The sequence below is a fragment of the Balaenoptera borealis genome (assembly GCF_965194805.1).
Source record: "Balaenoptera borealis genome assembly, chromosome: 12".
Classification (NCBI taxonomy): Eukaryota; Metazoa; Chordata; class Mammalia; order Artiodactyla; family Balaenopteridae; genus Balaenoptera; species Balaenoptera borealis.
The window spans coordinates 84,752,881-84,766,523 of record NC_138869.1 but is presented as its reverse complement, the minus strand read 5'-3'; the positions used below and the strand labels follow the sequence as shown (position 1 = coordinate 84,766,523).

The 13,643-nt window shown below is 46.0% G+C and overlaps 1 protein-coding gene across 6 annotated transcripts in view; it reads left to right on the top strand.

Annotated features, from left to right (window-relative positions):
• Positions 1–6,548: 6,548 nt before the first annotated feature.
• The window catches only part of ELOVL5 (ELOVL fatty acid elongase 5), a 69,952-nt gene continuing 62,857 nt past the window's right edge, over positions 6,549–13,643 (top strand). For 2 of the 6 annotated variants that reach the window (XM_082346284.1, XM_082346282.1), the window contains exon 1: positions 6,576–6,715. The gene's annotated coding sequence lies outside the window, so the exon portion shown is untranslated. Of the gene's footprint in view, positions 6,718–13,643 lie in introns of all 6 variants that reach the window. The other 4 variants (XM_082346280.1, XM_082346286.1, XM_082346283.1 and 1 more) reach the window with 4 other exon arrangements.

Sequence of the window (13,643 nt, the reverse complement as noted above, 5' to 3'; positions counted from 1 at the left end):
ATGGGCTCGAGCCCTGGTCCGGGAAGATCCCACATGCCACGGAGCAACCAAGTCCGTGCACCACAACTACTGAGCCTGCGCTCTAGAGCCCACAAGCCACAACTACTGAGCCCGCGTGCCACAACTACTGAAGGCTGCGTGCCTAGAGCCCGTGCTCCACAACAAGAGAAGCCACTGCAATGAGAAGCCCGAGAACCACAACGAAGAGTAGCCCCCACTCAACTAGAGAAAGCCCGCACGCAGCAACAAAGACCCAATGCAGCCAAAAACAAATTAATTAATTTTTAAAAAAGGTAAGTGATGCATTTATAGAAGAGTAAGACATCCCGAATTCATACCAATTTAAGACAATGGTATGTCTTTTTCATCGTAACCATAGTTATAGTCTTTCTTCTTTTATAGCACTTTAAAAAGGTTAAGTATTCTCTTGGGGTGTGTTACCTTTTCAGATTTTTTAAATTTATTTATTTATTTATTTATTTTTGGCTGTGTTGGGTCTTCGTTTCTGTGCGAGGGCTTTCTCTGGTTGCGGCAAGCGGGGGCCACTCTTCATCGTGGTGCGCGGGCCTCTCACCATCGCGGCCTCTCTTGCTGCAGAGCACAGGCTCCAGACGCGCAGGCTCAGTAGTTGTGGCTCACGGGCCCAGTTGCTCCGCGGCATGTGGGATCTTCCCAGACCAGAGCTCGAACCCGTGTCCCCTGCATTGGCAGGCGGATTCTCAACCACTGCACCACCAGGGAAGCCCCAACTTTTCAGATTTTAACATTTCAGAAAGGTGGCAGGAAAAACTTACTATCATTAATGGGGAACAGAAAGATATTACCCATCGATAGTAATTTTTTAAATTTTTGTAGTTGTTATTTTCTTTCTCTTAGACTTAATTTTTGGCCAAGGGGTTCCTAGTAAAAGCATATCTTACTGATCTGCATTTCAATTTTCCATTCATTTGTTCATTAATTTATCCATTGAATAAGTACTGACTGAGCTCCTACCAGGTACCAGACAATGTTCCAGGTGCTGGGGTTTCAAGTAGTGGTGAACAGAACAGTCTGTGCCCTCAGTGAGTTAACAGGGGGATGAGAATAAACAAATATTAAAAGTGAGCCTACAGGGACTTCCCTGGTGGTACAGTGGTTAAGACTCCATGCTCCCAAAGCAGGGGGCCTGGGTTTGATCCCTGGTCGGGGAACTAGATCCCACATGCCTGCCGCAACTAAGAGCTCTCATGCCCCAACTAAAGATCCCGCACGCGGCAACAAAGATCCCACGTGCCGCAACTAAGACCCAGAACAGCCAAATAAATAAATAAAAATTTTTAAAGTGAACCTATAGTATGTCTGACAGTGATAAGTGCTAAGGAGAAAAATAAAGCAGAGTAAAAGGGAGGCAAGGAGGGAGATGTTACAAATTTAGATAGTGATCAAGGAGAGCTCTCCAAAAGATAACATTTATAGAGATCAGAGTGAAACAAGGGTATAAGCCTTGGAGATTTCTGGGTTAGATTATTCTAGGCATAGGGGAGAGTAAGTGCAAAGGCCCTGAGGCAATTCTAGTGCTTAGTGTGCTCAAGGAATAAGGAGGAGGCCGTTGCAGGTGGAAGACAGAGTAGCTTTAGAAGGTCCAAGAAATGACAAAGGTCTTATAAGTTGTTTTAAGGGTTTTGACTTTTACTGAGTTAAGAGTTTGATAGATTGTTTTAAGCGACTTAATCTGAAGTTGGTTTTAAGAGGATTGCTCAGGCTGCTGGGTTGTGAATAGACCATAGGAGGAAAACACAGAAGTAGAGGTCAAGTTGGAGGCTATTGCAAAATTCTGGGAAACAGCTGATAATGACTTAAACCGGTGGCTGTCATAAGGAGGGTAAAAAGTAAACAGATTCTGGATATGTTCTGAAGATGGACTAGGCAGGATTTTGCTGATGCATGGAGATAGGATGTGAAAGAAAGAGGAGTTAAACATAACTCTAAGGTGTTTGTCTTGAGAACACCACAGAGGGAGCAGGTCTGGGGAAAAATCAAGAGTTCACTTTTTATTATTCTCAGTTTGAGATGCCTTGTAGACAGACACCCAAGAGGAGGAGTCACTAATAGGCTGTTAAGTATATAAGTCTGGAATTCAGGGGAAAGGTTTGGGCTGGAGAAATACATTTGGGAGTCAGCAGATTGTAGATGGAATCCAAAGCCATAAAAGGGGGATGATAATACACCTAGGAAGTAATATAGATAGAGGGAAGTGAGGACACAGATGCCTTTCATTGCCCAGTTGCTCCCAGATAGAGTACTAAAGACTATGAAAGGAAGTGGAGAAGAAAAGACCAGAGAATCCAGAAACAGTTCAAATTGTTCACTCATTCAGCAGATATTTATGAGCATCCGCTATTTGTCGGAGGTTCTGCTAGCCATTGGGAAAACAACATGGTAGACAGGAATGGGCAGTGCCTTCCAGTAGCGCACATCCATCAGGATGAACACTCAAGGACAGGAATAGAGATAAACCTGGTTACATGTTGACCAGCAACAAGGAAGAGTAGCAGCAAAGTAACAATGGAAGCATGGAACAAACCCCAAGGTCTGAGGAGGAAAGGAAACTGCCCTTTAATCTCTATCTCTCTCCAGCAAAGACAAGCCAGGCCAATGGGAGCCCCTGGCAACAAGATAACGGAAAACACAAATTAGAAAAGAAGAAAAAAGTAAGATCACGGGGAGGAAAAACAAAAGGCAGAGACTGAATAGTGTTACCCTTAGCATAAACTAGCTTATACTTGGTTTATATTTTAATCAACATTCAAATGTCCAGAGGCAAACATAGGCTTGTATTTTATCTCAAAAGAGAGTTTCATTGGGTTGTGCAAATACCTCCTAAGCACATGTAGTATTTCACCTTTAAATCAAACAACAGTCATTAGAACAGCATTCTAATGAAACTTTCAGTCATATTTCTTAATTCAACTTCAGATGCTACAACAATAGAACAAATCTCCCAATATTTCTCAATACTGAAGCAACCTTCTGATACACTTGGAAGTGTATGGTTGGAGGAGATCTGGGATCACAGAAGGGAAAATGCTGCCAGAATTTTAAAAATAAAGAAAGAAAAGCAGGAGGAAGAAGAGGAGAAGGAATAAAATAGTTAACTATTACACGAAGATAATTCAACAATCACTTCTCAGGGGACTACCATGGATGCTATAGGGCAGGGGTCCCCAACCCCCGGGCCACAGACTGGTACCGGTCTGTGGCCTGTTAGGAACTGGGCCACACAGAAGGAGGTTAGTGGTGGGTGAGTGAGAGAAGCTTCATCTGTATTTACAGCCGCTCCCCATCGCTCACATTACCGCCTGAGCTCCATCTCCTGTCAGATCAGCAGTGGCGTTAGATTGTCATAGGAGTGCAAATCCTACTGTGAACTGCACATGTGAGGGATCTAGGTTGTGCGCTCCTTATGAGAATCTAATGCCTGATGATCTGAGGTGGAGCTGAGGCGGTGATGCCAGCACTGGGGAGTGGCTGCAAATACAGATTATAATTAGCAGAGAGGTTTGACTGCACAGAGACCATAATAAATCAATTGCTTGCAGACTCATAGCAAAACCCTATCAGTGAGTGGCAAGTGAAAACCAGCTCAGGGCTCCCACTGATTCTGCATCATGGTGAGTTGTATAATTATTTCATTATATATTACAATGTAATAATAATAGAAATAAAGTGCACAATAGATGTAACGTGCTTGAATCATCCCAAAACCATCCCCACCCCACCCCCTACCCCAGTCTGTGGAAAAACTGTCTTCCATGAAACCGGTCCCTGGTGCCAAAAAGGTTGGGGACCGCTGCTATAGGGAAGCAAGCAAGAGTTACAGGGCTTTGTACTGCACCTACTTGGGTTCATTTTTGACAGGCTGGTTATAAGGATTGGGATGGCTCCAGCACAGGGTCTAGAACCCAACTGGTCAGGAATTTGATTCTGACACTCAGTAACACACTTTCCTTGAAACTTGGCATGGAGTCCTAGGCATTCTTTTGATCTATTTTGAAAAAAATACCCACAGTTAAGTTGAAGAGTCATTTCTTGCAACTTTATCCATGAATGCGATGGTGTTGCCATCTGGAGTAACTCATACTGAAGTCATGGTAGTCAGTTTACACTGCAGGGTTAAGATGAGTTGTCCGGGGGGGCAGAAATTTCTCCCTAAATTATACATGTATTGGGAACCCTAAGTCTCTGGATGGGTAAAGAATGAGAACATGACCTTACTAACTTAGGTTTGAGAGGAGTCAATAGTCTTGGGACATAACCATCTGACAGAGGGTTGGAGTTCTGGAGCAGAAAATGGAAGCACTAGTGTGATGATGGTGAGGGGGAGTAAGAGCTCACACACTTATTCAAAGCATATTTATTAAGCTCTTAGTATATACCAGGGGCTGTAGTAAGATCTGGTGATAAATAATGAGCAAAATTCAACATGGTTCCCTCTCCAATGGAGTTTACAATCTAACACAGGGCTCTTTAAAGTGGAGGTACAAGCACCCCATGGTTTTGAACAAGATGGGACAGTCAGGAAACTACAATGCAGAGTGAAAAATGCTCTAACGGAAACCAAGATACACAGACAATAACTAAGGCCTATCTGTCAAGGGCCTATGAAAAGGCATCCTTTGGGGGCTAGGAATAAAATAATAGAAATTTGTGTTTACTTTTCTCTTAAAATACAAAAAAATTATTTAATATTTAATGTATGACTTGACAGTTATATAAGTCCATAATTAAAAATAAATACAGATATTTTGGTAGTATGGCCGAAAACATTTTATTGATAGGTGAACACAACAAAAACAATTGTGTGTGGTGTAAAACTGGAGATTTTTGGAATATCAAGTTAAATTTGAAACTTTTAAAACCTGGAAAGATAGAACTTGTTAGGGTGATGAAGAGCTGAACCAGCTCTGGCCTTGAACTGCAGGCAGAAGAGTGAAGAATAAAGGAGATACATTTGCCCAACTCTTCTATGCCTCTGGCATATGCTTTTCACATGCCCCTTGACAGAAAGTTCTTCATTAATCTGCTTATCTTGGTTTCCATCGTAGCGTTTACCATTCTGCATGGTAGTTGTTTCCTGACTATATCATTTCACAGGGGGAGGGGATCCTTGCAGTTTTTTATTTCTAACACCTAGCATAGTATCTGTCAAACTGAAGTCAGTGTTTGTGGAGTTGAATGGCAATCGACTGTTAAAAATCTTGTTATTTGTTTATGTTTACATTATCTCATTTGTATATAGTTTGCACACCTGTATTCTTAAGGCAATGGGCAATGGCCAAGGGCCTGGAACGGCTGGCACATGATAAACATTGTAAATAGCTAAAAGAATAAACTTGGGCTTCCCTGGTGGCCCAGTGGTTAAGAACCCGCCTGCCAATGCAGGGGACACGGGTTCGAGCCCTGGTCCGGGAAGATCCCACATGCCACGCAGCAACTAAGCCCGTGTGCCACAACTACTGAGCCTGCGCTCTAGAGCCTGCGAGCCACAACTACTGAAGCCCGCGTGCCTAGAGCCTGTGCTCCGCAACAAGAGAAGCCACCACAATGAGAAGCCCACACATCGCAAAGAAGAGTAGCCCCTGCTCACCGCAACTAGAGAAAGCCCGCGCACAGCAACCGACCCAATGCAACCAAAAATAAATAATAAAATAAAATAAAAGAATAAACTTGCCTACATTAAACAGTTGACTATATTGGGTCCATGGGCATGGGGTAATAGAAATACAGCCAGAGGGCACTGGGAGAAAGGCTTAATTACTGGGGCTTGATATGGGGAAAGCATAGGATACTAGGATGATGAAGGCCTTAAGTTATCCAAATATCAATGAAAAACAGCAAGGATCTTCCACTTGTGCCCTGAGCACAAAGCACTTTGTCTTACGTGCTTAAACCTGTCTAGCTGAAAAGATGTCACTTACTCCACCACATTTTCTCCTTCTACAAAAAGTCTTGAGAAGAAAGGGAGTTGGTAGTGATCACTAAGGGAAAATCAGAATCCCTAAGAAAAATCACGGTAAATCTACCCACCGGGAGTTAAGCTATAGCATCAGTTTTGAGCGCTTTTTTGTTGTTGCCTTATCTTGTTCGCTCCGGTGATCTCCGCAGGCATTTAACCCTTTCATCCAAAACCAAGAGGAACTGGCTCCCTTCCAGAACCCGCGAGGAGACGGCACCAGAGTGGGCTTCTGCTGTCCAAACGCGGACACAACCTCACCACGCCCGGCACTAAGAGAATCAGAGTTCAGGGCATCGGGAACTTCACTGGTGCTATTGCGCAGGCTCTGCGTTCCACGCAGGCTTATTAGGAAGAAAGGGGATAAAATTGCCCAGAGACACGTGAACCGGAGGGGACCAACCCAGACCACGGTTCCCCACTGCGTCGGATTCTGGAATTTACAATCACGAAAGTTCTATTGTCTCGCGATTGGCTCCGGGGCCGCATGACATCATAGCGCTTGATTCGGCCTCCCGGCGGCGATTGGCTGGCCGCGCCATTGTGACGTCACGGTCAGCCCACGTTCAGATTGTAGATACCCGGTGCCTTCCTCTTCCCATCCCGGCGGCTGCTGCTGGCCCGTCACTCCCTCCCGCCTCTTCCTGGCTCGGCTGGCCCCGGGCGCTGCCGTCGCCGCCGCCTCGCCGCTTCTCGGAGCCGCAGCCACCCTCGGCCTAAGGGGTAAGCGGGCGGCTCCAGGAAACTTCGCCCGGCCGCCGCTCGGCCATGACACCCGCGCCGGCGCGCGGCTGGGACCGAGGGTTGCGACCCACCATTGGGTCCTGAGCCCGGTGCGCACGAGCGACTGCCGGCGCGGCCCGCGCTGCGCCCGCGTGGCGGAGGAGTTCGGCAGCTCCGGGGGCGCCGGCCCGCTCCCGGCCGCGATGGCGGGCGGGGGGAGAGCTGTGCGGACGTCTCGGGAGTTTCCACGCGATGCTGTCTCACCTGTTCGGCGGTGGAAGCCGCCGGCGGGCAGTGTGCACGCTGATGGGCGCGGCGGGAACGCACCCGGCGCTCCGACGGGAAGCAGGGCGGGTGGGCTGTTGCGCTCGGATCTGACCGCCCGGGCGGGATGAACGCGCGGCCAGAGGTCCGGGGAAGAGCCCCGAGAGCGATCGCGCTTCCTCAGGGGAGAACAAAACCCGAGGGAGCTGGGAGAGCTGCCACGGGGTCGCGACGCGGGTCGGTGCGCGGCGCCTCCGGTCTTTCCTTTTCTCTCTTACCCTCCCGCCTGTGCCCCTCGGAGTGGGAGCCCGCTAGCCTGGGAACGCTTCGGTTTTTATTAAAACCAGATAACTGTAGCCCGCGGATCCTCGGGGAGGCCGGCGGGGGAGGGGACTGGAGAGCCACCTGGGCGACCCTAGCGGGAGTCCGAGCGCGGGGGTGGCTGGGGAAGCCCTGGGGTCGCGTCTGCTGCGAGTGGCAAAGAAAAGGCTCTTTTACAGTTTACACGCAGTAAGACTCGGCCCCCACCCCACCCCCGCGTCCGCACGCCCGCCTCGGTGTGGAGGGAGTCGTGCCTGGAGCAAGGCTTGTTCTTTTAAACTGTGTCGTGCAACCGTTCCGTGCCCTTGCACTTTTAGGTTGATGGTTTCCCCTGCTCACGATTGTAGTTCAGCTCAGCTCCTGGCTTCTTGATTGCAAATTGGATAATGCATTTGGCCCACTTTGGGATGAGGGGTGAGGAGTCCCGTATGGAAGAATCCAGTGCATGACTTGTGAGCTGGGCTGCGGAACCTAGGCATGCGGCGGGAGAATAGTGGGGAGCGAGCAGCCTTAATTCTTTAATAGCGGGCCCCGTGGCAGGAAGTGCTTTCTTTATAGGGTAGTACGGAAGAGCTAACGTTGCTTGTTAGGTTTTGTAACTTGTTCGCCTAACCACTCCATAGATAACCTGTTGGTGTGCACTTGTTTTGCTTGCACCACCTCTCAGCCAACAGCGTTCGGTGCATAATCTCAGACAGGGACACAGCGGGTTTGGCTGTGGACGAACACTTTAACTTTCCATCTGCGGTTAGGGGACAAGCGGATCACTTTTTTAGTTCGTTCGGAAGCTGCGTGGGATTCTCCAAGGAAAGCTCCGTACTTGAAAGAGAAATGTCACTCATGTCCCTTTTAGATTCTTACCCCAGATTATAACTTCTCATTGCCAGGAATTTTTTCTGTACAGTTCCTCTTTTTTGTATTTCTTTTCTGTTTCTAACAGAAGACAAAAGGGAGAGTGTTATTGATGGTTACAGATGGTTAATTTTACAGAATACAGAACAGAACTGGGCTGAAAAGTGAAAGTAGAAAGTGTATTAAGATTTGATGGCCAGATTTTTTTCAAGAAAAGTACATCATAACTTCAGACACTGTCCTCACCCTCTTGACTCAATTTCCTCGTCTGTCCACAGGTTTCACGTTGCAGAATTGTTAGGGATTCCAAGAGATGACACAGTTGAAAGTGCCCAGCATGGGGCTTGTCAAATAGTGGTTTGATAAATGTTTCTTCTTCACTTATTTTTCTTCTTGGGGAAGGGGAAGTGAGGTTTAGGGGATGTGGCCAAGGATAAAGCTGGAGAATCTCAAGTAACTGGGAAAATATTTAAAACTAGGTTTTCACAGACAGTAATTCCATTATTCCTGCAAAGTCACTTTTGAAAATGAGGTGAGTTATCTCCTTCCCTGGGATCGACTGAGCTTCCTTTTTCTTTTTTGTGCGGGAGGGATGTCAGAATTCTTAATTTTTGGATGTTTGCAAGAATCTTTTTTCCACTGCCTCCTCTTTTCCTCTTAGCATAACTGTTGATTGCCCTCCTGTTTGTAGGAGTGAGTATCGGTACTTGGGTGTCTTATTTCCAACTTGAATTATACAAATCAAGGCAAAACTGTTTACCTTCCTTTAGGGTGACTTTGATGCCTAAGTAGATAGTAGAGAGTGTGAGTGATGGTTTTACTTCTTTCTTACTCGGGGCCACATCCTTCCCCTAAGAAAATTTGTAATTATGTTTAATACCTTCTTTGTGCCTACCAACTCTTCTGTTACTGATGGGATAATCTTTCCGTTAGTTACCCAAAATAGGTCTGTCTTTGCATGCATTCAGTTTCAGGTATTACAGATGTGAGCACCTTCCTATTAATAGTTGCTTTCCGTACGTAATTCTTTTTTTTTTTCTAATTCCTTTTTTTTTTTGTAATTTTATTTATTTATTTATTTGTTTGTTTATTTATTTATTTATTTATTTATTTATGGCTGTGTTGGGTCTTCGTTTCTGTGCGAGGGCTTTCTCTAGCTGCGGCGAGCGGGGGCCACTCCTTATCGCGGTGCGCGGGCCTCTCACTGTTGCGGCCTCTCCTGTTGCGGAGCACAGGCTCCAGACGCGCAGGCTCAGTAGTTGTGGCTCACGGGCCTAGTTGCTCCGCGGCATGTGGGATCTTCCCAGACCAGGGCTCGAACCCATGTCCCCTGCATTGGCAGGCAGATTCTCAACCACTGCGCCACCAGGGAAGCCCCCGGTACGTAATTCTTACAGCCTCCCTGTGAGAAGTGCTATCCCCTACCTCTTTTATAAAGAATTGAGAACTAAGGCCTAGAGATGCCAAGTGACTTGTGCAAATCACATAGCTCTGTCTCCTGTAACATACCTGCTCCTTCCTCTGTCCTTGCTGCTGGGAGGATTTGGTCAGTGGGCTCTGCCCTTTATTTAACTCTGTTACTCTGTAACTTAAAAATCTAACCTCATGATTAAAGGTCCATCTTCGAGCCATCCAAGATTAACAATTTGCCATTTTGAAATCTGTGTCAAGTCTATTCCTTCCTTTTAGCCCACATTTGATTTACTCTTTTTATTAATTTATTGACTTGTCAGTTACTGAGTGTGTACTGTGTGTGTGTGTGTCTTGGGGGAAGAGGTTGTATACAAAGCTGAACGACAGTTTCTGACTCCAAAGGGCTTCCTGAATGAGTTTACACTTTAATCCTTTTATACCCATACTTAATCTGTACCTTGGACTAGAAGGGTATCAGAAGCAGATTTCCAGGGGGCTTGTCTCACTGTTTCTGGGACAGCTTTGTGGCAGAACTCACCATGTTAGATGTATCAGTGCCTAGCACTGATAGGCCTGTTTTTCGTGCAAGAGACAGAAAGCCCAATGCAGATGGGCTTAAATGACCATCTGACCTGAAAAGTCCCATAGGCAGAACTTTTGCTCTGTTTCTCTGAAGTCTCCTCAGATGTTGGTTATGTCCATAGGCTGATCTTGCAAGATGACTGCCAGCTAGTCTGGACCCCTTGTTACCATATTCTCAAGTGGGAACTTCCCTTCCCACCACCTTCCAAAGAGGGTCCTTGGCCTTGAGGTGATTGATTTTGGCCATGGTTACTTGAAGTAATAACTAGAACAATGAAATCTGATAACCTGGGGCCCATCCCAAACTGAGGAAGTGGATTTAAATCTCATCTCACCTACCTGGCCGCTAACTACACTTTCAGGAAGGGCCTCTGTGGACATGGGGGTGTGTCGGCTATAAGGGCCTCCAAGGATGTCAGGCCCCATCAAAGAGATGATTGGATTAAATGAAAGAGAACTGAATCAATATTTGAATTTCACTTCACCTGTCATAGAGGAATCTTACGGGCGCACAGAGGTCAGAGGATGGGCATTCTAGGAGAGGGAGTTTGGAGAGCAAACAAGTGAATCATTGGGCATTAAAGCAAGTAGCCCAGTTGCCTGAAGCTAATAGGGCAGAAGTAGAAAGAAAGGTTAGGAAGGCAAGTTGTTGATAATAATAAGGGCTAACATTTATTAAACTTATTACGTATCAAACTATGCATTGAGCTCTTTTATGTGGATTTATCTCAAGTACTATTAATTGGTACTGTGAGCTTTCCCACTTTACAGATGAGGAAATGGAGACTCAGAAGTTTTAGACTTGCCCAAGATCACAAAGCATTCCGGCCTGGGTGGTCTTGACCCACTAGCCTGCTGTCTTTCCTGAGACGTTGGGTAACAGGACCGCTGAAGCTTTTGAACCAGAAGGAGTGCGTTGTGAATCCTGTGTTCCAAGAGTATGAGTGTGGTCTGAGTGCGTGGCGGGGATTGGCGAGGACGGACACCGGGGCTGTGTGGGGGTGGGCTGGGAGGCTGTTGGAGGCCAGGGCAGTGGTGAGGCCTCACCTGGAGCCACAGCCATGAGCACAGACTGAAGCGAGCTAATCACATGAGGATGTTTCTAGGACAGGATCTACGCAACTTGGAGACCAGCTGGATTGAGGGCCAGCAAGAGGAAGGGCGCTCTCAGGCCTGGGAGTTAGAAGAAATGCGGTGTCGTGGGGGAAGAGGGAGGAGGCTTTGTCCTCAGGTGGAAACATCTTAAGGGCCCACGTTCCATCCGGACAGGCCCTTTCTCCCCCTCTCGGGTCCCCGGTCCTGTTTGCAGCCGGTGTTTGTCCGCCACTTTACAGGTGTGTGTTTCCACCACATTTCATCCATTTTCAGGCAGTTTTTCACATTTTAACATATCTGGGTAGAGATGCAGCTTACAGTCAGTGGCATGGTAAAATCACACAAGCCCTCTTTCGCATTTTAATATTACTGAAATCAGGATGCTTCCCAGCTTTTAATGAAGTATTGTTGGTGAGAAAAGCAAAGTCTCAGTATTGCTGAAGCTCATGGAGCCAATTGCTGGCAGAGCCAGGAGTGAGAACCAAGGCCTCTGGGCTCCTCTCACCCACTGAGTTACCTCAGCTCATGTAAGAGATATTAAAATAAACATTGCCTCCTAATACAGGATTATGGTAAAGCACACGCATACTTCTTTGTTATTAAAACGGAAGTAATCTGAGAGGTTTGGAAGGCACAGTGGTTCAGGTAGAGTGCCTCATCCTTGTATAGAGCCCGGCTGCCCTGGTTCCCTATCCTAAACTTGCCATCAACCTTAAGAAAATCAACTCTGGGCATTGGTCCCTTTCTTTAAAAGTAAACAATTACACCAAGGTGATTTTCAAGTCTATCTCAGAACGAAAATTTTTTATTTTCACTTTTGCCGAGAGCAAATCCTTTGTTTCTGTTTGACTAGGGATAGAGAATGAAAGTTGAAATCATTTAGGTCTCAGTAAGGTAGATGTCAGAATCAGTGATGGAAATTAACAGTTTTCTCCTTAAGAGGTTAAACGTAACCGCTGGAGATGTTCCGGCCTAGCAAAGTGAGTTGTTCAGGAGGGTAGACTGGCCTCATTTTGAGTCTTTGTCATAGAATACCTCCTCCCATCCGATCCCGATTTCAACCCATAAATGTTATCATTACCAAGCTCTTTGATTCCCACTGGCACGTTTCCTCTATGGGAACACTTTTATTTGACTTGAATGCATTTGCTTTTAGAATTGTGTGGCCCCTGGATTGAAAATATTCATACTTGGTGAGTTTTTAGGAATACTGAATCCGTATCCTTCCTATTTAAGCACAGTTGTGTGCGATGTCTCAGTATTCCTTGTATCTTAAGTTAGACTTTGGCACCTTTTGTTTGATGTATGTTTTCTTGCTGACTGGGATTTAGGAAATAATTTTTCACTTAAGATTTTTAGTGCTGGGACTCTCATGCTTTCTGCAGTTAGAATAACCATTTTCTTGAAACACCTGCAGTTTCGAACGACAATCCTGACACTAGGTTCACGCCCTCCTGCTAGCACACGCCCTCTGCACTTTTCTTTCCCCATTGTCAACAGTTTTACTGTGTCAGAGCTAATCTCTGATAAGTGCATACTAAACAGACCTAATTAAAGCCACACTGGAGAATTGGCCACTCCGGTCCTTATTTTATCTGAGTTGTTCTGAACCCCAGAGTACCTGTTCCTTCTGTCTTGGGATAGCACACACTCCTACAGAGTAATTGTTGTGAATTTCTCCTTCCCCAAAGAATAGTTTCTTATGACACCGAACTCAATAATTATTCATTTGCTTCCCTGGGAAGTTTGGCCGTGCGCTGTACGTCCCTTGAGGGTAGCGTTCAGGGTACCTCTGCTTCAGGTTTTGGCAGAAGAAATACATTACCTTAATATCTACAGGAGTTGTTGACACCTCTGTCTGCCCTGTTTGTGAGCTGATATGTACCTCTGTGAAAATTTGAGTTTACTTCTTACAGAACTTCTGAATGTTTAGCTCTTCTGTGGATCTGAGGTGCATTTATTAAGAGTATCTACTGTGCTTTTTTTAAAGTTAGCAAAGCTATAGGAAGGGGATTGGAGAAGAGGCCTTTCAGGTTAGCAGCTGCACAGGAAAGGGATCCAGCTCTGCCCCACAAGGCTGGGCAGGCTCCGGCAGGCCAGTCACTCCACCTCTGAGACTTCGGTGTAGAACTTGCAGGTGATAATACCTGTGCCTCCTTTGGAGGGTGTCCAGACTATCGGTATTATACATAAACGTTAAGTAGGGGACTGACTTAATTTGATGAGCGTAGTTAAAAAATAATCCCTCTATTAGAGGATAGGATGTTCACTGAAGCATTGTTTACTCAGCTGACTCAATCTTCTGTTATCATGCTCTTCAGAAGAATAAATGATACTGCAGTTGGGCAATGTTTTCAACTTATGAAGAGAATGAGGCTGTTTTGTGGGTGCTAAATACACT